The sequence below is a fragment of the Giraffa tippelskirchi genome, chromosome 12 (genome assembly GCF_054371585.1).
Source record: "Giraffa tippelskirchi isolate mGirTip1 chromosome 12, T2T-mGirTip1v1.2.pri, whole genome shotgun sequence".
Lineage (NCBI taxonomy): Eukaryota > Metazoa > Chordata > Mammalia > Artiodactyla > Giraffidae > Giraffa > Giraffa tippelskirchi.
In genome coordinates, this window is record NC_137286.1 from 11,704,222 (window position 1) to 11,713,702 (window position 9,481).

Below are 9,481 nucleotides of genomic sequence, written 5' to 3' on the forward strand. Positions count from 1 at the left end.
TCTCTGTGATAAAAACTTATAAATTACTTTTGACAGTGTCAGTAAATCTGACTCCAAATTCAGCCACAACACAATTAAGCTCCTGCCACCCACCCATACCCCTGGAGGTGGCACTTTCCGCTTCTCAAATTACAGGTACAAACAGCAGTAGCTCCTTTAATATCTCCAAGTTACAGAAGACTAACACTGTTAACTCAAACCTCTCCAGTTTTCAATAAAGGGCTTAGTGGGTCCCGGATTCAATATATCCTCAGTGACCTACAATGCAGAACCTTCCTGCTACAGTTATATAAAGGGCATAATTAGAGCTATAGCCTAGAGATCAGGTTTTTTGAGCTCTGTATATACAATGAAAAAGAAAGGCACATTCGCCCACTTGCTTCTTTTTAATGTGATTTTTATAAGTGTTCATGCTCTAAATAAACTGGTGTTAGGGTTCTAGAAAATTGTATAATGTATTAAGACTGCGGTACCTCAGGCTCAAACATCTTCAATTCTCTCCTCTCTAGAAAACACTTTTAATTTCTGTTCAAGGACCAAAGTTCTTTGAGGAATGCAGTGCCTCTCTCTGGGTCTATTTATGTCTATCTTTACAGTTGCATGACCTCAAAGAAAGAAATTCAAGAAGGCAGCAACAGCAGAGAGTTGCAAAGGTTGGGAAAACATTTAGAGTTATGCAACTGGTACCGTCAGTACCACACTCCTGAATTGAACCTACATTGCTAATATGAGGTCCAGTAAAGGGGTCCATCCATCATTTCAAAGTATCCTGAGAAAGAATTGCCCTTCTGCAGTTCACAAGATAATCTTGATGTTCAAAGTTGACTCTTGCAAATTTGTACTTTTTTTTTTTAACAGAGTGTTTCTTCAAAAAATTGTAGGCGATGAAAACAGTTTTCTTACGTCACTTTTTCATTTTTAAATCTGAAATTCCTTTTCCTCTCCTAAACTGCAAGATATTTGTAGATATATGTATATCCAGATATTCTTCAATGGATTTCTTTTATACCAGAGTGAAGAGAGATTGACAGTTGGAGCCAATAGATCAAAGATCAGACCTCAGTACTATCCTTTATTAGCTGTGGAGCTTTATTCAAATAAAGTAAGTATAATAATACTTCTCTTAGAATGCTGATGTAGAGATTAAATGAGATTGTGTATATATATATATATATATGTACATATATATATATATATATACAAGTTAAGATTGTTGTTTAGTCGCTAAGTCATGTCCTACTCTTTTGCGACCTCCTGGACTGTAGCCCACTAGGCTCCTCTGTTCATGGGACTTCCCAGGCAAGAATACTAGAGTGGGTTGCCATTTTCTACTCCAGGGGATCTTCCCAAACAGGAGATAGAACCCACATCTCCTGCATTGGCAGTTGGATTCTTTACCACTGAACCACCTGGATGAATGTTCCTCATTCAGTGTTACAGAAAACATAATAATAAATGAAATTAGTTGGGTCACATAATTGGAAAGGCCAGAAGTAGTTGATTTCAGAGGAAGCTTGATTAAACATCTCTAATGGTGTCATCAGGGACTCATTTTTCCTTAGGGCACAAGTTAGCTGTACCCTAAGTCAGGCTCCCCTCTGGTAGCAGGATGGTTGCCAAGAGCTCCTGGGGCTACATCCAATTTCAATCATGTTTAATAGAAAAGGAGACTCTTCCAGCATCTTCTGCAGGAGATATTTTCTTTTCCAGACGTCCTAGTCACATCCTGGCTCTTGAGGGGTTACATATTTTCCCCTGAATGCATGTCTTAAGCCAAGGTAGTGGCATCTGGGCATCTGCTGAAAATCTTAATCAAATTAGGCAACCAGGTGTAAAATGTTGGATCAATCCCACCCAAACTCCTTGATTGGGAAAGTGAGAAATTATGAGGAAAAAAGGAAGGAGCAAAATGGTTGAGGAACCATGACAGTATGTAAGAATGTGTTTTGAAGAAGGTTGCTGAGTAAATTGGGTTGAATTCCGTCTCTAGGATTTGTGGAGGAGAGAGATCTTTCCAAAGGATCAAGGATTGGCTGATACCCTTGCCAATTAGACCTCTATAACTTTCCATAGCATCTTAAATACTTGAGATGATATCACCATCCTTAGTATCTTAAATACTTTAAGTGATATTTTATACTTACTTTTCTATACAGTTTAGGGTTTATATATCTGTAAAGCAAATGGCTTAGCTTTGCATGTTTTTGTATTTTATAGAATTTAAGATGTCATTATTTGATGTCTCACTAAGAAAGAAAAAAAAATCTATTAACTAAATCATGACCCAGTATTAAGAGGTCATCAACTGTAACACAACAAATTTCAGCATTCCTTTAAAAATGTAAAAAAAAAAAAAAAATCTGTGTTTTAGAAAGGAAAAAATATAATACATGGAATTATCTTGTATGTTACTTTTGTGTTTTTAAGATCAATGTTTTTCATAGCTCAAATTCATTTAAAGCATGAATATACCACAGTTTTTATCCATGATATTATTGATATTTGGGTTGTTATCAGTTGACTCATATAAACAATGCTGCTATGAACCTTTTTGTTCCTATCTCCTGGCGCACACGGGCATAAGTTTCTCTATATAACCAATAGTGGATTTTTGCTGGATGTAGGACAAGCCAATTTTCTTCTTTCCTAGGTAATGTCAAACTGCTTTCCCAAATGGTTCTTCCTATTTCTACTTTCACCAACAGTATTTCTTGTTGTTCTTTAGTTGCTAAGTCAACTTGTGACTCCATGGACTGTAGCCACTGATACTCTTGCGACCCCATGGACTGTAGCCCACCAGGCTCCTTCTGTCCATAGGATTTCCCAGGCAAGAATACTGGAGTGGGTTACCGAATTTCCTTCTTCAGGGGAATCTTCCCAACCAGGAATTAAACCTGTGTCTCCTGCTTTGGCAGGCAGGTACTATATCACTGAGTCACCAGGGAAGGCCCACCAGTAGTATAGGGAGTTCCTATTAACCCACATCTTCATCAACACTTGGACTTGTCCCTTTTTTTTTTTTAATTTTTAACTAATGTGATGAGCCAGTATTATTATCTTATTGCAGCTCTATAATTTGTACTTGCATTATAGTAACCCGGTTGAGCATCTTTTAATTTGTTTTACTTTGATTTCTTCTTTTGTTCAGGTTTTTTGAAAATTACTTCACACATATTTTTTCCCGGTGTGTGACTTGTCTTTTCACTCTCCTTATGTGTATTCTGGTGAACTGAAGCTCATGTTTTATTTATTTATTTTATTATTATTATTATTTTATTTTATTTTTTTAAATAAATTTATTTATTTTAGTTGGGGGCTAATTACTTTACAATATTGTAGTGGTTTTTGCCATACATTGACGTGAATCAGCCATGGGTTTACATGTGTTCCCCATCCTGAACCCCCCTCCCACCTCCCTCCCCATCCCATCCCTCTGGGTCATCCCATTGCCCCAGCCCTGAGCATTTGTCTCATGCATTGAACCTGGAATGGAGTTCTGTTTCACATATGATAATATACATGTTTCAATGCTATTCTCCCAGAACGTCCCACCCTCACCTTCTCCCTCAGAGTCCATAAGACTGTTCTATGCATCTGTGTCTCTTATTCTGTCTCGCATATAGGGTTATCATTACCATCTTTCAAATTCCATATATATGCATTAGTATAGTGTATTGGTGTTTTTCTTTCTGGCTTACTTCACTCTGAATAATGGGCTCCAGTTTCATCCATCTCAATAGAACTGATTCAGATGTATTCTTTTTAATGGCTGAGTAATATTCCATTGTGTATATGTACCACAGCTTCCTTATCCATTCGTCTGCTGATGGACATCTAGGCTGCTTCCATGTCCTGGCTATTGTAAACAGTGCTGCGATGAACATTGGGGTACATCCGTCTCTTTCAATTCTGGTTTCCTCAGTGTGTATGCCCAGCAGTGGGATTGCTGGGTCATATGGCAGTTCTATTTCCAGTTTTTTAAGGAATCTCCACACTGTTCTCCATAGTGGCTGTACTAGTTTGCATTCCCACCAACAGTGTGAGAGGGTTCCCTTTTCTCCACACCCTCTCCAGCATTTATTGCTTGTAGACTTTTGGATAGCAGAAGCTCATGTTTTAAATGTAGCTGAATCCATGTCTAGGGGAGGCAAAACTTTACTTCTACCCTCTTAAGGTCTCTGACAGGGACTGAGAAGGAAGTTGACACACACAGATTAACAAGGAAAGCATACAGATTTTTACATGTGCACAGGAACCTCTCAGTTCAGTTCAGTTCAGTCGCTCAGTCGTGTCCGACTCTTTGCCACCCAATGGACCGCAGCACACCAGGCCTCCCTGTCCATTACCAACTCCTGGCGTTTACTCAAACTCATGCCCATTGAGTCAGTGATGCCATCCAACCATTTTATCCTGTCATCCTCTTCTCCTCCAGCCTTCAATCTTTCCCAGCATCAGGGTGTTTTCAAATGAGTCAGCTCTTAGCATCAGGTGGCCAAAGTATTGGAGTTTCAGCTTCAGCATCACTCCTTCCAATAAATATTCAGGACTAATTTCCTTGAGGATGGACTGGTTGGATCTCCTTGCAGTCCAAGGGACTCTCAAGAGTCTTCTCCAACACCACAGTTCAAAAGCATCAATTCTTCGGTGCTCAGCTTTCTTTATAGTCCAACTCTCACATCCATACGTGAATACTGGGAAAATCATAGCCTTGACAAGACGGAAATTTGTTGGCAAAGTAATGTCTCTGCTTTTTAATATGCTGTCTAGGTTGGTCATAACTTTTCTTCCAAGAAGTAAGCGTCTTTTAATTTCATGGCTTCAGTCACCATCTACAGTGATTTTGGAGCCCCCCCAAATAAAGTCTGCCACTGTTTCCACTGTTTCCCCATCTATTTGCCATGAAGTGGTGGAACCAGATGCCATGAACTTAGTTTTCTGAATGTTGAGTTTTAAGCCAACGTTTTCACTCTCCTCTTTCACTTTCATCAAGAGGCTCTTTAGTTCTTCTTCACTTTCCACCATAAGGGTGGTGTCATCCGCATAGCTGAGGTTATTGATATTTCTCCTGGCAATCTTGATTCCAGCTTGTGCTTCGTCCAGCCCAGCCTTTCTCATGATGCACTCTCCATACAAGTTAAAGAAGCAGGGTGACAATATACAGCCCTGACATACTCCTTTTCCTATTTGGAACCAGTCTGTTGTTCCATGTCCAGTTCTAACTGTTACTTCCTGACCTGCATACAGGTTTCTCAAGAGGCAGGTTAGGTGGTCTGGTATTCCCATCTCTTTTAGAATTTTCCACAGTTTATTGTGATCCACACAGTCAAAGGCTTTGGCATAGTCAATAAAGCAGAAATAGATGTTTTTCTGGAACTCTCTTGCTTTTTCGATGATCCAGTGGATGTTGGCAATTTGATCTCTGGTTCTTCTGCCTTTTCTAAAACCAGCTTGTACATCTGGAAGTTTATGGTTCACGCACTGTTAAAGCCTGGTTTGGAGAATTTTGAGCATTACTTTGCTGGTGTGTGAGATGAGGGCAATTGTGCAGTAGTTTGAACATTCTTTGGCATTGCTTTTCTTTGGGATTGGAATGAAAACTGACCTTTTCCAGTCCTGTGGCCACTGCTGAGTTTTCCAAATTTGCTGGCATATTGAGTGCAGCACTTTCACAGCATCATCTTTCAGGATTTGAAATAGCTCAACTGGAATTCCATCACTTCCACTAGCTTTATTTGTAGTGATGCTTCCTAAGGCCCACTTGACTTAGCATTCCAGGATGTCTGGCTCTAGGTGACTGATCTACAGGAAAGCTAAGACCTAAAGAAGCAGTAAGAGCTGAATGCTTATACACTAAGCATTGTGTTATACAAAGAGTAATAAATTGTTGAAACTGACAAGACAAAAGGGCTTAGACCAGAGCAGTTAACAGTGGAGAAGTGATTAGGAAGATAAGGGTTAACAAGGTATGTTTGTATAAATTTCCCTCATTCTTGATTACTGTCTCTGGTGATGAGAATATTTCTTTCCTCCTGGTATAGACAAGATATCTTTCACATCGTTCAAGATCACTGTCAGGGGCACTTTGACACATGTGTTTCGTTCCTCTTCACTTTTCAGACTGCAGGAGATTCAGAAAAATGCTTTGAAATGGGCAACAGTATCATTATTGCAAAACATAGGAGCAAACAGAATTTTGCTTTTCTTCATGATTACAAAACTCAGCTTCTGTATTCTATTTCTAGAAAGATGAGCCAAGGGAGGGACTTTGGTGGATGCTTACATTTGGTAGAAAAATGAAGTTTCAGATTGGAGAAACAGAATATGGTATACACAGTTAGAAAAGGAAGGATTTGGTGCCACGCTCAGATTTTAGACTGCTGTTGTTATTGTTGTTGTTCAGTTGCTTAGTCGTGTCCAACTCTTTGCCATCCCATGGACTGCAGCATGCCAGGCTTCCTTGTCCTTCACCATCTCCTGGAGTTTGCTCAAACTCATTTTCACTGAGTTGATGATGCCGTCTAACCATCTCATCCTCTGTAGTCCCCTTCTCCCCTGCCTTCAATCTTTCCCAGCATCAGGATCTTTTCTAATGAGTTGGCTCTTTGCATCATGTTGCCAAAGTATTGGAGCTTCAGTTTCAGCATCAGTCCTTCCAATGAATATTCAGGGTTGATTTTCTATCAGATTGACTGGATTGATCTCCTTGCAGCCCAGAGGACTCTCAGGAGTCTTCTCCAGCACCACAGTTCAAAAGCAGCACTTCTTCGGCGCTGAACCTTCTATACGGTCCAACTCTCACATCTATACATGACTACAGGAAAAACCATAGCTTCGACTATACAGACCTTTGTTAGCAAAGTAATGTCTCCGCTATTGTTGGTATTGTTTTAATTTTGTTTGTTAAATTGTGTCTAGAAAGCAGAATCTAAGTCAAGCAATGAAGGTTTGGAATAAATGAGAAACTGTAAATATGTGCATGCTAAGGTGCTTCAGTCATGTCCAACTCTGTGCAACCCTATGGACTGCAACCTGCCAGGCTCCTCTGTTCAAGGAATTCTCCAGGCAAGTATACTAGAGAGGGTTGCCATGCCCTCCTCTAGGGGACCTTTCACACCCAGGGATCGAAATCTTACGTCTCCTGCACTGGCAGGTGGATTCTTTACCACTAGTGCCACCTGGGAAGCCCGAAAGTGTAATAGTGGGGACCAATCTTATGTAATGTTTTGTAAATTATCAAAAGGTGGTTGCTGCTGCTGCTGCTGCTAAGTTGCTTCAGTCGTGTCCGACTCTGTGCGACCCCATAGATGGCAGCCCAACAGGCGCCCCCGTCCCTGAGATTCTCCAGGCAAGAACACTGGAGTGGGTTTCCAATTCCTTCTTCAATGCATGAAAGTGAAAAGTGAAAGTGAAGTCGCTCAGCTGTGTCTGACTCCTCGAGACCACATGGACTGCAGCCTACCAGGCTCCTCTGTCCATGGGATTTTCTAGGCAAGAGTACTGGAGTGGGTTGCCATTGCCTTCTCCACAAAAAGTGGTTAGGATAATGGAATTTTTAGTTGAAGGAAATGGCAACCCACTCCAGTATTCTTGCTTGGAGAATCCCGTGGACAGAGCAGTCTGGCAGGCTACCGTCCATAGTGTTGCAAGAGTCGGACACAACTTAGCAACTAAACCACCACCACCAATAGGTCTTTCAGTTAGTGTAATATTTAGCTAAAGACAAAGGCAAAATAATAGAAAATAATGGTAGGTGTCTTGAACTTAGATAAGATTCATTTATGCATTTACAGGAAGTATAACAGTGCACAGGAACAGGATGTGGGCACCCAGAGCCAAACCTTTGCTCCAACTAGATGGGCCTATTTCCCTTGTATTTTCTCACTTTTCCATGTACTTATCTCCTGTCACCACACACACACACCCCAAACACACACACGCACACACGCTCAGTTGAAGAAACCCCTACCAGTTAGAAGCAATATTTTTTTTCCTGACAATGGAATGCTACAATCTCTAAACCTTTGAGGACTGGGGTTGAGGAGAGATGGATGGAGTGAAACGTTGGGGGAGGAGAAAAAGAAGTAATACCAATTGGAAAGAAATATCTTTGCAAGGAAGTAAGGAGGTGATGAATGAGCACAAGAAAGATACATCTAATCTGAAGAAAGTCCAGAGAAAAGCAATGATCACAGTCATAAAGTCCTTCCCTTGTAAAAAAAAAAAAAAAAAAAGAAACCTAAATCTTCCAACCAAATGTGAAATGTATAAAATAACAAAGGTCCAAGAAATGGTTAAAAACACATCACAAAATTTGAAAGTGCTCTTAGTCTTTTAAGCTCAGAGATGGTTTGAGAACAAGAAGACTTGGAGGCATGACTTAGAAAACTTGTTTCTCAAAGGATGGGTAGAGAGAGTTCTTTCTTTCTTTCCACAAGTACAAAGCAAGTACTTTCAAGAGGGGTTTAAATAAATTCCCAGAAGACAAACACACGATGTATTGAAAAGCCTGTCGGAGAACTGTGAGGGGTAATTTGTCTGATGACCAGGGTGAGAATGTCTGGGTTCTAGTCTTGGCTTGTCCACTTACTAATGCAGCATGTAAGCCCGGGGGCCAAACGACTTAGTATTTTGGAGTCTATTTCGTTACTCGTAAAGGGATGCTTGTCCTTTTTCTTGTAAAAGTAAGCCTGTAAAGGATACTTGTAATACTTGTCCCCACTACCTCAAAGGGTGCGGTTTTGGTGTTCAAAGGAAGCCATGCATTTAACAGTGTTTTTGCAAACTGTAAGGTGTTCCATAAATATGTGTTTTTGTTAATGCCTCACTGAAATTGCAAACTCCCAGATGAGGGGCATCTGGGGAAAGCGATTTGGCTCTCCCACGTGGCGACTGTGAGCTTTCATCAGTTCTTATCCCAAGTTTATGGGAGTAACTTGCTGAGGAAAACTTTTCAGTGTCTGACTTAAAAAATCCTCTATACAACGAGCAAGATGGTGTTTGCAAAAGTATCATACAGACAGGACTTAAGATAAACTGCCAAGAAGTCACCCAAACGCCAAGACTGTAAGAAAAAAAAAAAAGATATTTCCGCGGACGTAGCCTTCGTTTTGAGAAAGATGCACTGTGAGTTCTAGTTCAGGATGCCGGCCGCCGAATGGAAACAAAAATTGGTAGAACCGGTCGTGCGGTAACGTCGTTATTATAGTTCCATTCTGACAGATTTAAACAATTTGCCACAATTCCCCGGAATAAGCAGGATACGAGAATCCAACTCGTAGCATAAAGCGGGAATAATGCGCGCGCACTCGACTCCGACCGCTCCCGGGTCCCGTGAACGCGCCTCCCGGGCCAGCTCCGGCGAGCGCGCTGCCGGTGGTCCACGTGACCCCGGGCGCGGCGACGGCGGGGACGGGCGGGGGCTCGGGCCGGCTCCGCAGCGCCGCGCAGGCGCGCCAGGTCCGCGCTGAGCCGAGCCCCTCCT